The sequence below is a fragment of the Symphalangus syndactylus genome, chromosome 4 (genome assembly GCF_028878055.3).
Source record: "Symphalangus syndactylus isolate Jambi chromosome 4, NHGRI_mSymSyn1-v2.1_pri, whole genome shotgun sequence".
In the NCBI taxonomy this organism is placed as follows: domain Eukaryota; kingdom Metazoa; phylum Chordata; class Mammalia; order Primates; family Hylobatidae; genus Symphalangus; species Symphalangus syndactylus.
The window spans coordinates 85,719,653-85,741,238 of NC_072426.2; the positions used below are offsets into that span (position 1 = coordinate 85,719,653).

The 21,586-nt window shown below is 41.3% G+C and overlaps 1 long non-coding RNA gene across 1 annotated transcript; it reads left to right on the forward strand.

Moving 5' to 3' along the window:
• Nucleotides 1-270: 270 nt before the first annotated feature.
• Nucleotides 271-21,277, forward strand: LOC134736408 (uncharacterized). The gene is made up of 4 exons (XR_010120408.1): nucleotides 271-396; nucleotides 6,901-6,977; nucleotides 20,099-20,313; nucleotides 21,027-21,277. It is a non-coding gene; the product is annotated as an uncharacterized lncRNA (long non-coding RNA).
• The last annotated feature ends 309 nt before the right edge of the window (nucleotides 21,278-21,586 follow it).

Genomic DNA, 21,586 nt, shown 5'->3' on the forward strand with positions numbered 1-21,586 from the left:
AGGCTGACAGGGGCTCCACAGCCTAGCAGTTGCCTCATCCAGAAAATGCGGCCTGTTTAGTCACTCAATGTGATGGTTTTAAAATTTTGTTCACAAATTATTTTATACTTCCCTCAAAAACTGGAGACTGAGCTTCTTCCCCTTAAGTGTGGACTGTTCTTAGTCACTTGCCTTTGATGAATAGAATAGGTCAGAAGTAACAACCTGTGTTTTCCAAGACCAGTCATAGAAGGCATGGTGACTTGTGCCTTATTCTATCTTGGATAACTCATTCCTGGGGAAGCCAGCTACCATGTTTGAGGCTACTCAATGAGTCCTAGGAGAGGTCCATGTGATATGGAGTGGAGGCCTCTTTCCAACAGCCAGTGAGGAACTGAGGCCTTGCACCAACAGCATGTAAGTGAGCAGTCATACAAGCAAATCCTCCGGCTCCGCTCTGGAGATAACTGCAGCCCAGGGTACATTTGGGCTGTAACCTCAGGAGAGACCACAGAGCCAGAACCACCAAACGAAGCCATTTCTGAATTCCTGACCCACAGAAACCGTGAAATAACAAATGTCTGTTGTCTTACACTCCTAAGTTTTAGGGCAATTTGTTACGTAGCTAAAAACAACCAATACCATGAGACAGAGGAAAAGACCACTGGAAGGTCTTGTTCTAGCAGTTTAGTGTTTTAGCTAGAAGAGGCACATTTCATTTCTGCTGTCAGCCCTTCAGCCAGAATTGGCCAAGGAGTTATATCAGATTGCTAGGGGCCACAGGCTCCTCCCATGCACTCAGGCAGAGAGGAGACCTAGATTGGGCAGTACTCAGAAGAGATTCAGATATTTAACCACTATTACAAAGCATGTAAGACATTAAAGAGAATCTCATATATTTGATCTGCATTTTTTATTAAGTGGAAAGTTTGATCAAATAGATTTGTAATGATGTATAAACATTAGGAAATGTGTAATTTATTGTATTCATAATTGTGAAAGATTATATTAGAAATATATGATTAGAAGAAATATTATCATCATGTAAAAATATTTATTATTACAATCTTAATATTCATAAACTTCCTATCAAATTCAAGATGTACAAATAGAACCATTCTTCTTGTGCAAAAGCCTTTCGAATGTTAAAAAAAATCTATCAGCCTAGTAAAGAGGTAGATGGACAGATGTTGTCCTGGTGAGCATAAAGAAGCAAAGGGTGGACTCCAAAAGACAAGACAAGATACTCCTTCATAGACAGATTCTAAGTGAAGCCATTACATTGAAAATGGTGGCATACCTGGAAAGGGTGAGCCAACAGGGGTTCACCAAGAACAAGCCGTGACAAACCAATCCCATATCCTCTTTGGGAAGGCTTTACTATTAGTAAAATTTTAGCAGAACGCATTCAAATACTATTTTTTTAATCTTGTGCTATGTGACATATTAATTTATAGCTAAAAATGATACTCAAGGAGCATGAGCCTGGTTAGAGATACTAAGATGTGTGTCCCACTTATCCGTAACTGTTGCTCTCCTGTCTCACCAGATCCCTGCCCAGCCCATCTAGTCTCTTCTCTGATCCAACAGGAAACTCACATATCCTCTGTTCTCAAAGCACAGAGCCAGGGTAGGTTAAACTGTGTTGCAGTGACAATTTAACCTACCCCTAATTAGACTGCATAACACAAAACCAGTCAACACCACCTGGGATGGGGAAAAATTAATCTACTGGATCATCAAATCATCATTCAAAATGATCTTGTTAGATTGGGAAGTGGTCTAGTAGACATTTAAATAAAGATGACTCAAGCCTGTGGCTCAAGCCTGTAATCCTAGCACTTTGGGAGGTCAAGGCAGGCAGATCACGAGGTCAGGAGATAGAGACCATTCTGGCTAACACGGTGAAACCCTGTCTCTACTAAAAATACAATAAATTAGCCGGGCGTGGTGGTGGGCGCCTGTAATCCCAGCTACTCAGGGGCTGAGGCAGGAGAATGGCGGGAACACGGGAGGCAGAGCTTGCAGTGAGCCGAGATCTCACCACTGCACTCCAGCCTGGGCGACAGAGGAAGACTCAGCCTCAAAAAAAAAAAAAAGAAAGAAAGAAAGCATGTTACTCAGAGCCCTTAGCTAATGGACAGGGCTACCATGTCTTTTCACCCATTTACTTCACAGCTTGCTTCAAAGGCCAGTAGAGGAGCCAGAAGCATCTTCCTCCTTCTCTGCAGTCTAAGCATAAGTGGCCAGGCCAAGGGCTTATCTTCTGTAGGCAGGCCTGGCCATCTTCTAATGTGTATGTGTGTGTGTTCCAGTTTCTTTACCTTCAAATGAGTGAGTTAAGTCAGCCTTGCATTAGTTCCCAGTTGTCTTCAATATAGGATGCAGAGAGCTGCGGTCACCCTTCAGCCTCAAAAATTCAAGGTGAATTCTCTATTCCAGTTTAAATCAAAGAGGCCTGCCTTTTGTCAATCTTGGGATGCATGCCCAACCATTAATCAGCCTGTCACTTTTATTTACATCTCTTTTTGCCTATAAGCCATGGGAACAGAACCTTGGAAGGGAAGAGGGGGTCAGTTTTAGACTTCAAATCCCAATAGCTCCAGTTGGAATATAAGCCCAGAGTGTGATGTGGTTGCTGGGAAAAGTAATGCTATCGTAGGTGACACTGCTAGAATCATGCAACGCCTCGAACAAGATCAGTGATAACACTTTATCTGACAACCATCAGACAAAGAGGTTCTGAATACCACACTAAAAGGAGGTGACATACAGAGTGGTGACCAAGACAGGGAGAAATTGGAGGTCATGGGAGGGGTGGTGGAGGGAACTGAGGCTATGGAACCGAGCAAGGAGGAGATGAAATGGAAAATGCCAATGGCCTCAGGCATGGGACAGTGGGTGTGGATAGAGCCAGTTTTATTAAGCATAGAGAATTGGACTTGAGGACTGGCCCTGCCAGGAAGGTAGACAGGATCAGAACATAGAGGAATTTTACAAAGAGCTGTCTCAACATGGAATTTTCTGGCTCATAAGATAGTGAGACTCCATTGTGAAAGTGTCCAAAGAGAGGCTTGATAATCATTTGTTAGGATTAACGTCAAGGTTCCTGACTTGGGATAAACTGGACTAATGGCCTCCAAGTTTCTTCCTCACCAAGACTTCATAATCCTGAATCTGGCTAACACAAATGTAATAGCTCAGAGTTTAGCCAGATGGAACTCTTTAGCAAATGAAGAGAGCTTTGGTCTGTATGATCAAAAGAGTTAATGTTCACCAATATTTAGTACTTTACTCCTTTCAGTTACACAGAGAATCATAAGGTATTCCTTGAATTTAGGTATGGCTAAGTAAATAGTTCTCACCAAAGAAACATGAATAGAAATAGTGCCACTCCTAGGCCCAAGCAATTAACTACAGCTGCTTGACCCTCCACCTCTTTCTTCATCCGCACCAGTTTGGGATTGCTTAGTGTTGAAATGGAAAGGCCAAAAGAAGGAAACAATCTGACTTGCTAAATATGGAGGAGAATTACCTAGATCTGCAGTCAACTTTATGAGACCAAGATATCAACTTCTTGTGGTAAGCCACAAAGAGTTTGAGGTATTTTGTTACTGCAGCACAATTTAGCCTACCCTAGCTGCTACGCTGTGAGAACAAAGGGCATGTTAATTTCCTGTTGGGCCATAGAAGAGACTAGAGAAGATGAGCAGGGCTCTGAAGAGACAGATAAAAGGAGAGTCATATCCCTGGGTCTGCCTATTTTCATGGAGCCTTGGAGCACTGTACATATTTCTCCAGTTCCCAGAGGCCATGACTAGGTCTCCTTCCGTGTTAAATGGGCAATACCTTACATGAAAGTTTGGGAACCAAGAAGGTCACAGATCGTGAAATGAAGTTAAACTAGGCTGCTAGAGTTGCCACCTTGGCTCTATGCAAAGATCAAAGACTCTCTTTGGTGAGAAAAATCCACCCCCATTGTGCCTGCCAATCTACACATTATCTGCTAATTTTATAAACTACTTCCTTCCTAGAAATCCAAGCTAGCCTTATTTTATAGATGTGGAACTGCAGTCTCCTAGTTTCTGGATGAGCTTACACTGGGCCCTTTGGGCTTCCGTCTTCTCACTAGGCCATGTTATGGAAATTGCACAACGGACCTATTGCTTCAAAGGAGAGTCACACAACACTCCCCAGCCACTGTGTTGACAGCCCTGGGCTGGAAGAAAGGCAGCAGTCTTCACAGAGCTCACTTTACGGCCGGGCTCACCCTTCACCCCAAGACAGCTTTGATCACTGTGAAGTTTCCACAAACACAGAATGAATGAGGAAGAAGGTGGTTAGGTTTTCAGTGTGATCCACGTGGACGAGAGGTGAAGGATGGAACGTCTGTAGCAACAAGGTTTTTTTAGCTCCTTGACTTTACATGGCTGTCAGTTTCCCCTTAATGTATAGGTTTAAAATAGTTGTATATTTTCTTGCTTTTTATCACTTTTCATCATGTAATGAAGATTTGAAGGTGTAAGCCACTTACGGCTTAATTTACTAATGCAATTCGGTAGTGAACAAGTGCAGGAAGCAGCCTGCCTGCCATCAAATTCCAATTCTTTCCTTTCTGCTTTCTAGCTGTGTGGTTTCAGGCAAGTTACTTAGCCAATCTGTGCTTTGGTTTCCTCATCAGTTAAATGGGTGTAATAATAATAATATCTATCTCATAAGGCTATGGTGGGATAACATGTATTAATATATGTGATGCATTTGGAAGTGTACTTGGCATAGGAAAATTTCAAGAAGTAGTAGCTATGTTTTATTAAGTTCTTGACTGGCAGCCAACCAAATTCCAGGAACTGGGGACACCTGCTGTGCGCTCAAGCCTAGGCTAAGCACTGTTGGGGAGTTTTAAAATAAGGTAATTAACAGGTCACTCTGAAAAGTCCTAAAATCTATCAGGAACCAAAACAAAAACAGACTAAGCAAAACTCTGAGGCATATTAGTAAGAAAGAAGTTAAGAACGGGCAGTACATAGGAAGCTAGCAGTGTCTGCACCAGTCACGGTGTCACATGATCACCTCAAACCCCAGGGATGCTGGGAAATTGTTCTAAATGGCCAATGCGATGACAGCAGCATTAGCAGGCAGTTTCTGCTTCCAGCTCTAAGTGTTACTCTTTCTTCCTTATCTCTTCACTCTCCCCCTCCCAGAAAACAAGAGTGTGTTTCCATCTTGCAACCATTTAGGAAAGGCCACAAGAATTTCAGATCATGGTTCTGACAGTCCTGAGCCTCTGAACCAGATCCCAGGCACATGAGGAAAGACAACAATGTCCACCCTGTAATAGTAATATGTTTAGCTGCTCTTGAATGCGTTGCATTATTTGTGCCAAAACAGACTCTAACTAATATGGTAATCACGGCTTCTGTGAAAATGGACAAATGTTTCAAAAGTGAAGAAAAAGGAAACTGAGGACACTGGAAACTATAAGGCAGTCACAAACCTGGTAATACCTCTCTCCCTCCATCCGTTCCAAAACTACTTCCAGAGTCTGGAACTTGTGCACAATATGGGCAACTTCATATAAACGGATCGTGCTGATATTTCAACCTATTCTCTTGGAAGCCAAAATAATTAAAGGATGTATCTACATATGATGATAATAGATGACAGATAGATAGATATAAATAAATAAATAAGCTAATTAAGAAGCAGCAAATATATCTATATATTTATTTATTTAAAGCAAGAAGAAGGGACTATGAAAAGAGAACAATCTGAGAACGATAGACTTCTTAGAGATATAATTGCCAAGATAGCAAGTCATTAGACATTCTAGAAAATAGAGAATTCTCACACAATATGAAGCAAAAGAAAAACCAAAATATACATCCAAAATTGAATGAACTGAAGTTTCAGAAAGGGACAATGGAGAAGATGTAGGGGAGAAAATTGACAAATAAATAATAAACATAAAAAATGAAAAAAGAAACTCAAAAAGGAAAAAAAGGCAAGTGGCCAATGCACAGATTAGGTTATAAAAGAAATGTAAATTATACTGACCATGAGATATTAGTTTTATCCATCAAATTGGCAAAATTTAAAAACAATAACATCTGATGTAGTTTAAGTTGTGGGCAAACACAATTTCAAGGACTATTGGTAAGGGTTAGTACCGGTACAATATTTCTGAAGGACACTGTAAAAATCTGTAGGATAATATGTATTCATTTTAATGTGGCAATTCTACTTCTGGGCACTTCATTAGGAAATTATTGGGTGATCATACCAATGTGTACATACCTGAAGGTTTATGAAATGATATTTTTAGTAGCAGAAACTAGAAATGCTGCATGTTCCTCAGTAAAGAGCCAGGTTTCTAGGGAGAGCTACATCCTACAATGCTACCAAGTAGGTTTCAGCATGGTTCACGGTCATGATTTATCACGTGCCAAATTCAAGTGATGAAATAGTGCATATTGTATTATCCCATTTGCATAAATATATGTCATATTTGATATATTTAATTTAAATGTTTGGAATGATATAGTTTCATTGTGAAGTTGCTATCACAAACTTCTAGAGGTTTATAATGAACATTTTCTTTTTAGTTTTCAGATTTGTTAGTTATCTTCTTTACAGTTAGCATGCATTACCCATTCAATCAGAAAAAATAAACACAGCTATTTACATTTTGGTGGGGAAAGGAGAATAAGGAATGCCTCTCAATTGCAGCTGTGATGGCACAGACAGCTTGGAGCAGAAGTGCTCATGTTAAAATTATGAGGCCGGGTAGTTCACCAGATGTCTCCTTAGTGTTAGATCAAGACCAGCCCTTTCAAACCCAAGTCATCATTTTGGAAGCTTTCCTTTCATGTTAACTACAAGCATACCTTATTTATGTGCTCTTTACTTTATTGCGCTTTGCAGGCGTTGCATGCTTTTGCAAATTGAAGGTCTGTGGCAACCTTGGGTCAAGCAAGTCTATCAGTGCCATTCTTCCAACAGTAAGTGCTCGTTCGTGTCTCTGTGTCACATTTTGGTAATTCTCACAATATTTTGAACTTTTTCATAATTATTGCATCTGTTTTGGTGATCTGTGGTCAGTGATCTTTGATGTTACCATTGTAATTGTTTTGAGGCACCAGGAACCATGCCCATACAAGACGGCAAACTCCATTGATAAATGGGTGTGTTCTGACTTCTCCACCAACTGGCCATTCCCCTGTCTCTTTCTTTCTCCTCAGGCTTCCTTATTCCCTGAAACAACAATATTAAAATTAGGCCAATTAATAACCCTACAATGAACTCTAAGTGTTCAGGTGAAAGGAAGAGTCACACTCTCTCACTTTCTTTTTTTTTTTTTTTTTTTTCTGAGATGGAGTCTAGCTCTGTCGCCCAGGCTGGAGTGCAGTGGCGCAATCTCGGCTCACTGCAAGCTCCGCCTCCCGGGTTCATGCCATTCTTCTGCCTCAGCCTCTCCAAGTAGCTGGGACTACAGGCGTCCACCACCACGCCTGGCTAATTTTTTGTATTTTTAGTACAGACGGGGTTTCACTGTGGTCTCGATCTCCTGACCTCGTGATTCGCCCACCTCGGCCTCCCAAAGTGCTGGGATTACAAGCGTGAGCCACCGCGCCTGGCCCACACTCTCTCACTTTCAATCAAAAGCTAGAAATGATTAAGCTTACTGAGGAAGCCATGTTGAAAACCAAAATAGGCCAAATGTTAGGTCTCTTGTGCCAAATAGTTAGCCAAGCTGTGAATGCCAAGGAAAAGTTCTTGAAGGAAATTAAAAGTGCTACTCCAGTGAACACATGAATGATAAGAAAGCAAAACAGGCTGATTTCTGATATGGAGAAAGTTTTAGTGGTCTGGACAGAGAATCAAACCAGCCACAACATTCCCTTAAGTCAAAGTGTAACCCAGAGAAAGGCCCAGGTTTTCTTTAATTCTACAAAGTCTGAGAGAGGTGAGGAAGCTGCAAAATAAATGTTTTGAAGCTAGCAGAGGTTGGTTCTTGAGGTTTAAAAGAAGCCATCTTCATAACATAGAGTGCAAGGTAAAGTAGCAAGTGCTGATGGAGAAGCTTCAGCCAGTTATCCAGAAGATCTACCTAAGATCATTGATGAAGGTGGCTACACTAAACAACAGATTTTTTTTTTTTTTTTGAGACGGAGTCTCACTCTGTCGCCCAGGCTGGAGTGCAGTGGCATGATCTCAGCTCACTGCAACCCCCGCCTCCTGAGTAGCTGGGATTACAGGTGTGAGCCACCATGCCCAGCTAATTTTTGTACTTTTAGCAGAGACGGGGTTTCACCATGTTAGTCAGGCTGGTCTTGAACTCCTGACCTCATGATCCACCCATCTCGGCCCCCCAGAGTGCTGGGATTACAGACGTGAGTCACTGCACCCAGCCACAACAGATTTTTAATGTACACAAAACAGCCTTCGATTGGAAGAAGATGTCATCTAAAACTTTCATAGGTAGAGAGAAGTCAATGCTTGGCTTCAAAGCTTCAAAGGTCAGACTGACTCTCTTGTTAAGGACTAATGCAGCTGGTGACATGAAATTTAAGACAATGCTCATTGATCATTCCAAAAATACTAAAGCCCTTAAGAATTATGCTAAATCTCTACCTGTGTTCTATATATGGAATAATAAAGTCTAGATGACAGCACATCTATTTACAGCATGCTTTACTGAATATTTAATGTCCACTTTTGAGACCTACTGCTCAGAAAAAAGGTTTCTTTCCAAATATTACTGCTCATTGGCAATGTACCTGGTCACCCAAGAGCTCTGATGGAGGTGTACAAGGAGATGAATGTTATTTTCATGCCTGCTAAAACAACATCCTTTCTGCAGCCCAAGAATCAAGAATTAATTTCAACTTTCAAGTCTTACTACTTAAGAAATACATTTTGTCAGGCCATTGCTTCCATAGATGATTATTACTCTGATAGGTCTGGGGAAAATACATTGAAAACTTTCTGAAAAGATTCATCATCGTAGATGCCACTAAGAGAATTCGTCATTCATGAGAGGAGGTCAAAATATCAACATTAATGGGAATTTGGAAGAAGTTGATCCAAAACCTTATGGATAACTTTGAAAGATTCAAGATTTTGGTAGAGAAAGTAATTGCAGATGTGGTGGAAATAGCAAGAGACCTATAATTAGAAGCAGAGCCTGAATACGTGGCTGAATTGCTGATTTTTGGTGATTAAACTCGAAAGAAAGAGGAGTTGCTTATGGATGAGCAAAGAAACTGATTTCTTGAAATGCAATCTACTCCTAGTGAAGTAGCTGTGAACATCATTGGAATGACAACAAAGGATTTAGAATATTACATGAACTGATTTGACAAATCAGGTTTGTGAGGATGGACTTCAAATCTGAAAGTTCTGTGTGCAAGATGCTATCAAACAGCACTGCATGCTACAGAGAAATCTTTCATTGAAAGAAGGCTCAATTGATGCTAAAAACTTCATTGATGTCTTATCTTAAGAAATTGACACAGCCACATCAACCTTCAGCAACCACCAACCTGATCAGTCAGCAGCCGTCAACATCGAGGTAAGACCCTCCACCAGCAAAAAGATAATGACTCATTGAAGGCTCAGACGATTGTTAACATTTTTAGCAGCAAAGGATTTTTAAATTAAGGTATGTTTTTTAGACAGTGCACACTTAGTAGACTGCAGTATACTGTAAATTATAACTTTTATATGTACTGGGACACCAAAAAACCTGTGTGACTTGTGATATAGTTTGGCTGCGTCTCTTCCCAAATGTCATCTTGAATTGTAGCTCCCAAAATCCCCACGTTTCATGTGGGGGACCCGGTGGGAAGTAATTGAATCATGGGGTGGGGGATGGGGTTTTCCCATGCTGTTCTCATGATAGTGAATAATTCTCATGAGATCTGATGGTTTTATAAAGGATAGTTCCCCTGGACACGCTCTCTTTCCTGTTGCCATGTAAGATGTGCCTTTGTTCCTCCTTTGCCTTCCACCATGATTGTGAGGCCTCCTCAGCCATGTGGAACTGTGAGTCCATTAAACTTCTTTTTCTTTATAAATTACCCAGTCTTGGGTATTCCTTCATAGCAGTATGAAAATGGATGAATACAACTTGCTTTATTGAGATATTCACTCTACTGCAGTGGTGTGGAACCAAACCTGTAGTATCTCCATGGTGTGCCTATATGTTTGGGTAATGACCCTGTGTAGGTGCAAGTTCAACTCATTCATTTGCTAAGAGGTACTTTTTATAACAGGTTTATCTTGGGGTGTTCCTCAGGAAGTCACATAACTTAAAGTTAGACATCTTCTGCTAAACTTTGCTAAGCCTTTTATGACAAACATGAGCATTTAGTAACATCTATTTTAAATTTTGCAGCCCAGAATTATTGCTATAATATTAAAATCTTGGGCCTTGAACACATTCTGTCTATTGATAAAATAGATTCCAATTTATGTCTTCATACATTATTCTCCAAATTTTTTTTAGTGCTGTGCAGTTGCTTTTTTTACTGTGTTAGGAACTGGAGCTATGATGGTGTTAAGGTTGAATGGTGTTCACCCAAAATTCATATGTTGATATCTTAACACACAGAACCTCAGAATGTGACCTTATTTGGAGATAGAGACTTTACAGAGGTGTGGTGAGGTAATTAGAATGGGCCCTAATCTAATAGGAGGAGTGATGTCCTTATAAGAAAGGGAAATTTGGAGACAGCCATACAGTTGAGAGAAGGCCATGTGAATATGCCAATGGCGATCTACAGCCAAGGAGAGTGGCCTAGAACCAGCCCTGATGACACTGTGATTTCAGACTTCCAGCCTCCAGAATTTCAAGCCAATACATTTTGTTCTCTAAGCCACTCAGCTTGCAGCACTTTGTTACAGCAACCCCTGCAGACCAATATAAACAGTGAGCAAGTCAGCAATGGGCTTGGCCCTCCAGAAGCCTCTTGTGCAGTGGAGAGAGGTCAGCCCTGGATGCTGGGCAGGGGTGGGACAGGCAGCATGATCTGCTCTCAGGCTGGTGTCCTGGTTAAGCAGCTGTCCAGCTCTCTGCAGAGCATGGAATCTGGGATTCACTCTGACTAAGCATTTTTTTGTCATCCTTCAAACGAAAAGGCAAGGGAGGCCAGCTTCACTGCAAGTATCAGGGAGTCAAACCTTGAAAACATCATCACCTCACATTTAAAGTTGAGCAAAAATTATTCATTGAGAATTTGGCGAAGGATTAATCCAGAGCAGCATGGACCTCGTTCTCAGAGCCCCTCCCGTGGAGCTCTTTTCACGAAAGTGTGCTTCCTGCTTAAAGTGCAGACATGTGGAAAGCAAACTCAAAGGCAGCTGGGAAACCCACCATTGCTAACTCTGTGAGGATATTGGTAAAGGACGCTGTCCCTGGCCCTATACAGTGACAGGGCTGTGGGTCTCAAGTATCAGCAGCATAAAGTGCAGTATGCAGTCGTTACAGTTTGTTTATATCAAGGACACTGTAATTCATGTCACAGGATCCTGTTTTCCTTTTCTGGTGGGTTGCTTGGAGTCCCAGAAACACTTTAAGATCCCTTTGTGTGTGGACTCTTATAAAGCATATTTCATGCCTCATCTTACTATTTCTACTCTCTTAGCCCCACTCACTCTTTTTTAACCCATACCAATTTTCATAAGCCCCCTCCAATAATTATTTATATGAAGAGGGGCATGAATATTTGAAATTAAATAGGTAATTTAATTAACTCTAGCAGACACCCAAAGATACTTTATTCAGTTATTTGTTTTAAAATGAATTAACACCTTGGAAAATATTTTTATTATATTTATTTATATTTAATATTTATTTTTATTTATTTTATTTAGTGTTTATACTTAATGTCTATATTTAACGTTCAGAAAAAAGAAATCCCAGGATGGACTTCTCTTTCCAGAAATATCCCCACTAGCTTTTGATGCAGAGCAAAAACTAGGAGTGGCTCCAGGTGCCTCTGAGAGCAGACTGTGGACCCAGGAAGCAGAGCAAGGCTCTGGTCAAGGGCTTTCCTGAGCCCAAAGCAGGGTCGTCTGGCAAAGTGTTCTCACCGCTAGACCCAAAAGTTTCATCTCATTATAACATTAAGCTCTTTAAAGTTCAGGATCTTGTCATCTAAGTCAGGCACAGAGACCTAAAAACTGAAAAAAGAAATTATTTGCCCCTCATTCCTAATTCAGAATACAATCATGAGACAGAGACAGAAGAATAACTAAATAGACACTTCCACCCAGAAGGAGTTGAAAGGGAGGTACATTACAACTGCTGAAATCTACCTGGGCTCCAGCAGAACCTCCTGCTCTGGGATAAGAGAATGTCCCTGATTAGAAACTGGTTCTGTTCCCTGGAGCTGATGCCATAATTCATTGTCCTCAAAAGCTTTGGGATCCACTATTTGATATCTTAATTTTTCTATAAGAAATGGCCATGTTTGCAGTCGAGTAGCAAGTTTCATGATCTCAGTCCCTGCCACAGCAGTGAGGTCCCTTAGATCTGCCGAGACAAATGAAATAACCGATACAATACAAATTATTATTTTTTTCTTTTTTCTTTTCTTTCTCTTTCCCTTTCTTTCTTTCTTTCTTTCTTTCTTTCTTTCTTTCTTTCTTTCTTCATTCTTTCTTTTTTTATTTTTGGTGAGGCCTTACTGTGTTGCCAAAGCTGGAGTGCAGTGGCACAATCTCAGTTCACGGCAGCCTCCCCCTCCCGGGTTCAAATGATTCTCATGCCTCAGCCTCCCAAGTAGCTGGGATTACAGGCGTCTGCCACCAAGCGTGTGTATTTTTTGTATTTTTAGTAGAGACAGGTTGGCCATTTGGCCAGGCTGGTCTCAAACTCCTAACCTCAGGTGATCTGACCATCTCAGCCTCCCAGAGTGCTGGAATCACAGGTGTGAGCCACCGCTTCCAGCCACAAATAATATATTTTTAAATATAATGCTTAGCTGGCACAGAAGTTAGAAATCCACAGAATAGTTTGAAAATATCAGGGGTCAATCCAGGTTCTGTGAGACTGTAAATGTACAAAATGTGCCTTGTTAACGAAAAGAATACCAAATTTTAAAAAGCAAAATTAGGCTCAGTGGATTAGAAAGAGCTCATGAAAATGAAGCATCCTGAAAAACTCATATTTCATTAGCTTCACAGTACATCCACTTGTGGAAAGCAATAAACCTTGAAATGAAGTATATCAAGTATATCAGTTGAGATGACAGTAGATATTGATAAGCTTTAGACATTCTTAAATGTGCATACTGAAATAGCTAAGATAATCACTAATAGAATAGACAATTATATTTGTAAAACAAGTAGAGGGATAATAGTGGAATCTGATTTTAAAGCACTCCATCCAAAATAAGGCACAAAAGGAAAGGACAAAAAAAAATGCTATGAACTAGTAACAAAGAGATGTCATGAACAATGTCATAGCAATAAATGACGAGAAAGATACATATCTAAAAAATTCCTTACTAAAATTATTTCAAGAAGATGTAGGAGGCCTCATTAGTTGCTAAAATTCTTTCACAAAGGAAACCCCAGACCCCAGCGGCCTTACAGTTGATTTCTATCAAACATCAAAGATCAAATAGTTTTATCTTACCCACACTCTTCCAAAGAATAGAAAAAGTGAAAGCACATCCCAACTCATTTTATGAGGCTATCATATGTCTGATACTAAGAACAGATGAGTAACTGCAAGAAAGTAAAGCTACAGATTAAGTTTCTTTATAAATAAAAGTGAAAACATCGAAATAAAACTGCCATAAAGAACACACAAAGGAAAATGTATAAAGAATCATACATCATAATCACGTTGAGATTATCCCAGGAATAAAAGTTGTTTAATTTTGAAAATCAATTAGTGTAACACATCACATCAACAGATCGAAGGCACAAAGTCCGTGCTCAGGTTTACAGATGCAGAGATCTGTTTGACAAAACTCAACATCCACTCATGACTTAAAACAAAACGAAACTTGTAACAAAACAAGAATGGGAAGAACTTCCTTAACTTACTAAAGAGCACCTAACAAAACCTACAGCAAATCACATGTAAAGATGTTTACGACATTCCCTTTAAGATCATAAAAATGGCAAGAATGCCTGCTTTTCTCTTTCCTGCTCAATAATGTATTAAAGGGCTTAACCAGTGCAGTAAGAAGAAAAAAGAAATAAAAGAGAGATTGGAAAGCAATAAACAAAGCGTCATTATTTGTAGATGTTAAGATTTTCTATATAGAAAACCCCAAAGAAACCACAGATAATTTTTTAGAACTAAGAGACAAATTTACTAGTTGAATTTTTTAAATTCAAAACACGAAAGTCACACTGCATTTCTGAACATCAGCAACTTGAATTTACAAAATACGATTTTTTAAAGTTCGATGCTGTTTGAAAATAACACAGAAAAGCAACAGGTGATGAAGACATTATTCAGGATGACAGTCGCTTGCAGGGAGTAGGTGCAGTATAACTGAGGAAGGGGACATTATGGGTTTCTAGTACATTTGGAAAGGTCTGTTTCTTAAGCTGGGTGGTAGATTCATGATGTCTATTGGATTTTTCTTGTTTCAGCTGTACATATACTCTTTTTGGGCTCTTTTTATATTAGATTATTTTGCAATTCTTATTATTAAAAACAGTTTCAATTCTTTTTATGTATTTTATTGTTTGAAATTATTTTATGCTATTTTTAAAAAGCAGAGCACCATATCTCTGGTATTATTACCATGATGTTAAAATATGTATGTACAGTGGGAAGTGGCAGGGAGTACAAATGACAAATTAAGAAGCTGGAAGGATTTAAGTTGGACGATGACATAAAAAATCCTTAGGGCTTAAATCCCATGTTAAAGAATTTTTACTCTGTTCTAAAGCAATAACTATATACTCCATCAGGAAACAGTATGTGTTCACACAATCAAGGGATTAGGTGTATGGCACTTGTGTTTTAGGAAGGTAATTGGCATAATGCTGGGATGACCATTTTGGAATTTTAGAAATGGCTTTCTCTGCAGCTTGAATTTCTCTGGTGATTTACCAGTAGCTAAAGCCTCCTCTCCTTGGCTTCCCCAAACTTTTCAAGTGTAAAGTGCCAGGGCCCCTCTGTTGTGAGGTGTCCTGTCACATGGACTCAGCCAGAGCTCCCCTGTGTTCTATGGAAAAGGCAAACGAGACGAAGTGGACCTAAAAGGGCAACACTTGTTTTGTAGTCTACAGCACGCAGGGACCGAGCCTGTGCCAACACCATCCCCAACATAGATGAGCTCTGACCTTTAGGATGCTTGCAGCCATGTGGCTCTAGCTCATCCCTCTGTCCCTGCCTCTGCCCTGAGTCTCGCCTTCTTGGCAGCTCCTTCTTTTCTCTGGCCTGCACTTGCTCTGTGAATGGTCCCCTGGTTTTGTCCCCTAGCATTGTGTCTCAGACACAGTTCTCGCTCCCCCTCCATCCTGATCCTGCCTGGCCGTCCTTCTTTCTGGAAGAAGCTCAAACCCCTGGTCCCCAGACCGGGGCCACTGTTGTAACCACCATTCCCTGACCAGGCCTGCTCAAGCCTATCCATTGTCTCAGCTCCCCCATCATTAAGATAAAGGCTTTGATTCTGATTAGTATTTGCTTAGCTCCTTAGATCAGAGTGGAAATAGGTATTCTCAGGGTTTGGCCTTGATCTGGAAAAACTGTGGGTTGTAACCATTAGTGGATTATGAAATCATTTTGGTGGGCCATAACCAGGGTTATTTAAAAAAAAATAGAATAGAATAGCAAAGATCAAATGGTCTCCCACATCGTAAAGGTAATGTATTAGCCCGTTTTGTTGCTGCTGACAAAGACATACCTGAGACTGGGAAGAAAAAGAGGTTTAACTGGACTTATAGTTCCACATGGCCAGGGAAGCCTCAGAATCACGGTGGGAAGTGAACGGCAAGACATGGCAGCAGCAAGAAAAAATGATGAGGAAGCAAAAGCGGAAACCCCTGATAAACCCATCAGATCTTGTGACTTATTCACTATCACAGGAATAGCAACGGAAAGACCAGCCCCATGATTCAATTACCTCCCCCTGGGTCCCTCCCACAACACGTGGGACTTCTGGGAGATACAAATCAAGTTGAGATTTGGGTGGGGGCACAGCCAAACCATATCAGGTAAGTACTGTTTTGTTCTGTTTTTTAACTCACATCTCATTATTATTATTATTGTTATCATTATTATTATTGTTTTTGAGACAGGGTCTCCCTTGGTCGCCCAGGCCTTGGTCCAGTGGCACGATCTTGACTTGCTGCAACCTCTGTCTCCCGGGTTCAGGCGATTGTCCTGCCTCAGCCTCCCAAGTAGCTGGGATTACAAGCATGCACCACTACACCTGGCTAATTTTTATATGTTTAGTAGAGAGGGTTTCACCATGTTGGCCAGGCTGGTCTCAAACTTCTGACCTCAGGTGATCCACCTGCCTCGATCTCCGAAAGTGCTGGGATTACAGGCATGAGCCACCACACCCGGCCTTTGTTAGTTATCTTTATGTACTGAGTGTTGAGATTGTTATGAGCTGGATTGTACCCTCTCCAAATTCATAGTGGAAACCCTGCCTCCCAGAACCTCAGAATGGGACTGTATTTGGAGGCAAGGTCTTTAAAGAGGTGATGAAGTTAAAATGAGGTCCTTAGAGTGGATGCTAATCAATATGACTGGTGCCCTTATAAGAAGAGGAGATTGGGACACAGACATGGACACACAGAGGAAAGACCATGTGAGGACAGTGAGAAGATGGGATCTACAAGCCAAGCAGAGAGGCTTTGGGAAAAAACCAACTCTGCTGGCACCTTGATCTTGGACTTCTCATTTCCAGAACTGGGATAATTAATTTTTTGTTGTTTTCAGCAAGCAAGTCTGTGGCAGTTTGTTATGGCAGCCCTAGCTGACTAATACAGACATATAATATAATTCTTATGGGGTGAATTCAGTTGAAAACATTAGATATTCACTGGCTGGCCTTTCAAATTTTAGACCTCATTAACGGTTGAAAAGAGCAAAGTCCTATTCTGCAGTTTGTAAGGGAAGCTCTCTTGGGGATATTTGGAACTTAACAACATTTCCTATGATGCAGTGCTCTCATGCAGTGGGTCCCCAAGCAAAATCAAGCTTCAAAGATCTAGAGCTACAGTTCTCATCATGAAGACAGAGAAACACAAGCATGTGGGAACCAGCCACAGGATCCACAGACCAAACAGCACATTGCAGAAAAGGGTTAAAAAAGAACTGGACATGTGAAATGTCCACGGCCAGGCCCTGGGTCTCCCTAACACTGGATCCCTTGTGCGATGAGATAACATGAGTGAGGTAGTGGATGTTTCTGGATCCTGCTCCACCTCTTTCCATCAATCCACACTGAGCACCATCCCAACATAAATGAGGGCGAGCCCAGCTGCATTAGAGCAGGCCCTGCTCTTGGCTGGGGTGACGGCACGCTCACCACACGGTATTCCAAAGGTGAGTCCGTAAACTCTGTCCCCAGAGCACCATTTGATGATGACCTCACCTTGGAAGGTCTATTTTGAGTATCCAAGAGTCTCCCTCACACAGTCGTTGTATAACCTCCAGCGCTTGCTGCTAAAGAGTTTTCTGTCTCCAAAAATAATCTCCAAATGATGGTTAACACGACCCTGGCATAATTCATCCTCTACAAATAAGTGAAAGGGAGCTAATGCCCAACTCCTGGCACAGCCACAGAGCGGGTGTTGGAAGTGGAGGTGGCCATGATTTCAATCCTTGGCAGAGGGCTGCAGATTGGATGGGGAGCCAGGCGAGAGGCAAGAACACCATGCCCAAGATGCCTGGCATGGGCATTTCCTTCTGGCCGGGGCCAGGGAACAGTTTGAGGCTCCTCCACTATCCCACATAGAGCTTTGAGTGTCTGTCAGCTGAACTGGCTGCCCTACCATCCCTGAATGTCACCACGACTTTACTTTTTAAAGAGCTTCTTAATGGGTAGCTGAGCACCAGGTTGCAGTCACCACATTGTATTCCCTGACCCTTAATTCTGAGAATAGCATCTCTCATGTCCAACTTAGTCCTATCATTGACCACAGAGAGATACCAAGTATCATTGGGCGTGCTTCTACCCTAGATATAGTCTTATTGGAGGATCATTTTTAGGAGTAGAACTGCAGTATCTTGTGCAAAGAAAGCGATGTTGTGGGCCCCTGGCTTTCTTCACATGTTCCTTCTCCTACTCATTCAGTGTCTGGTTTATCTGAAATATTTGAGCCTGCAAAGAGCCGGAGGATGGACGAGGTTACTGAACATCTTCAGTGTCTCATAAATCTTTGCAACGGTCCTGGAAGTGATCATTAGTATACCCACTTTGCAGACAAGGAGACTGAGTCCTGGAGGTCAAATAACTTGCCCTAGGTCACCACACTGTGAAGGGGACAAATCTTCACAGTTTACTTGTTGGCCATGGTCTATGACCTTGGCATTCTCCCTCATGCTGAAGCTGGAAAAGAGAATCAGTTCAGAGGGAGATAGGAATGATGGGGGCTAGCCCAGTGATGACTGAAGGTGCCAAGAAAGCTTCCAGGGCAGCCCAAAGGCAGGCCCTGGAGATGGTTCAGAGCCAACCCCGGGTTCAAAAACCTCTGAACTGAAGTACATTCTGACTTTAAAGGATCGATCCTTCCTTAGACTTTGGAGACATTGGCCCATGAGGGAGGCAGAGCCATGTGCTGGAAAGCTCAGGGTCTGGGGTCAGGTCCAGCTTCATGATTTACTAGCTGGGAGACTCTGGGCATGTTGCTGGACCCCTCTGTGCATGGGAGGATCCATCTCCTCATGCAGAAAATGAACATGGTGTTCTCTATCCGTCACCGTTCTTGAGCAGCCCCTGCCTTGTGCTGGGCCACTCTTGTTCCTCATGCCACCCGTGTAGACAGTGGCATACGCATACTGAGCTGCTCACTCACCGCTCACTGCACTTGGAGGTGCTGAAGCCAAATGGAAAATGTGGGCTTTCGCCACAGAGCTTTCCTTGTTTGAGTGAACTGAATCTTTATTTTCTTTTACAAGCAAAGAGCTTTTCATTAATTTGTGCCAGACCATTTAATATATTCTACAGTGTTCTTGTTTCACTTAATTTTCTGGATTTCCAAGAAAGCTTTAGGATTTGGTTTGGTGAGAGGCCTTGAAGGGACTCAAAGAAATAAGAAAAATTAGAAACAATGTATTCACAACAAGACTTCAGTTTAAGGATTTCATCAAGAAATAAGTACAATGAGATGTATCTGGGGGTTTTCCTCAGAAGTCACGATCTTGGTTTTTTCTAGACAATATAAGATTGATAAGAGCCGAAGCCAGAAATTCAATCACAAAAAAAACACTTCTCTGTTTGTTATGTTATAAATCATTAATCAGCAGTTAAAGCCCTGGATAGCAGGGAAAGAGATGCTTTTGAAGAAACTTTCACTGTAACCCACTTAAAAGCCATCTGGGAATGCTGCAACCCGGTGGGAAGGGTGTTTGCACTGAGAGCCAAGCTCATGTTTCTGAATCAGGTGAGAGTATTGATGCACTGGGAGCTCTGGTGATTTGCCTGAGGTTCAGAGATAGTGAGAGGATCTAGCAGACCCAGCAGATTCCAAAAACCTTCATTGCAGAGAGGGAGGGAGAAAGATCAGAAGAAACCAATGGGATCCTGCTGGGGTTGGGGGAGGGGCAGAGGGGACTTGGCTTTCCTACGGTAGGCATCTCCCAGGGCTGCCATCTCCCAGGGCTGCTTCCAAGATTACAGTGACAGAGCACAGCACAGAGAAGAGCTTTCCTGCACCAGGCTCAGTGGGGGCAGGGCAGCGGGCTCTGAGACCAGACCCTGCAGCAAGCTTCTGTCGTCTCTGAGCATTGGTTTCCTCAGCCACAAAATGGGACTAAGAATAGACCCTGTCTTAGAGGAGCTGTGTTAAGATCTGACACTTGATGGGTGACCCATCAGAGATAAAAATCCACACATGTGATTAGTAATATGATGCCCATTGAGAATGTTAGCATGCAACACAAATAAATATCATTGTTATCATTTGCATGAAGTAGGTGTATATGCTGGAGCAGCTGTACTTAAGTCCAGAAATAAGAAGACAATTGATCTGAGGACTCAGGAGAGAGCATGGCTGCTGCGTAGATGGTGCCTTCCATCGCTTGGCATAGGGAAGCCAAGCCAAAGCCTGTGTCTTGGGTAGCACGGGAGCTCTCAGGATGGCTTGAAATCTCCCACCTGGCCTGGGCCTGTTCACCTTCCCCTCCAGGTAGGGTTATCAGATAAATTAAAGAAATACATAATTAAATTAGAATTTCAGAGATGTAACAAATACTTTTTTAACATAAGTATATCTTAGGCAATATTTATGATATACTTATACTAAACATTTATTTGTCATTTATCCAAAATTCAAATGCAATGAACATTCTATCTTTTTATTTGCTAAATGTAGAAACCCTTCCTCCAGTTGGCCACTTACCACTTAATTGACTTGTTATGACATTTTTGTTATAATTTATTTTCTGATTATGAAAATAATGCACTCTTATTACAGAAAATCTTTAAAAATACTAATAAATAAGAAAGAAATGATAACTCATATGTAATACCATTAACTGATAATTGAAAGGCTGCAGTATTTGAAAATACTTAAAAATTGTGGCCTCATTCTTGAATTTTACATGGTTGAGATGCTACTTTATGTGTAGGCTTGTATATTTGTTTGGTTTAGCATTATACCACGATCTCCCTGTCGCTAAATTTTTTCTCCACTGGATTCTGTCATCTGGCACAGCAGCTTTCTCTTTTTGCTGAAAAAGTTGGTGGTTTTCAATATGTGTATCTCTGTGCATAAACTCTGTCCACACCTCTTCAGTTGATCTCTCAAGTGGCTTTTAAAATTATTCCTATATATATATATATAATGAAATAATCTGAAAGTGATGACATTTAATATCTCATGGTGACTTTTTTCTACAGCTCTCCTGGGTGCAGTCAAAGCTTCACTCCCTACGCCCTACTGAACTATTAGCTGACTGATTCCCACTTGTCCGTGCCCCAGGACTCCACAGAAGCTCCACATGCTTCCACAAGCTGATGTGCCAGTTCCAAGAGGAGGAAGAAAAGCTGGCACTCAGCCTCTATTTCTCCCCAAACTCCACAGTCATTCAATTCTGCAAAAAAAAAAAAAAAAAAAAAAAAAAAAAAAAAAAAAAAAAAAAAAAAAAAAACCATTGCTTTGAAAAACATAAAATGAGATCTATCAAACAGCATCTTGTATTTTAAAGTGGAAAGAATGGACTTTGGAATCATCTTTGGCAGCTAATAGGCTGGGACACGCAGAGAAAGAGCTTGCCTGCCTCTGCAGACATTCCTTGGACGAGTGGCTCTAAATCTCAGCTACACACTCAAATAGCTGCAGGAGGTTTAAAAACTGTCAAATCTCCCAGCCCCTGCCCAGCCCAGTCAATATTTATCTCAGGAGGAGGAGCCCCCAAACCAGTGTCTTTTCACAGAGCTCCCTACATGACTTTGATGTG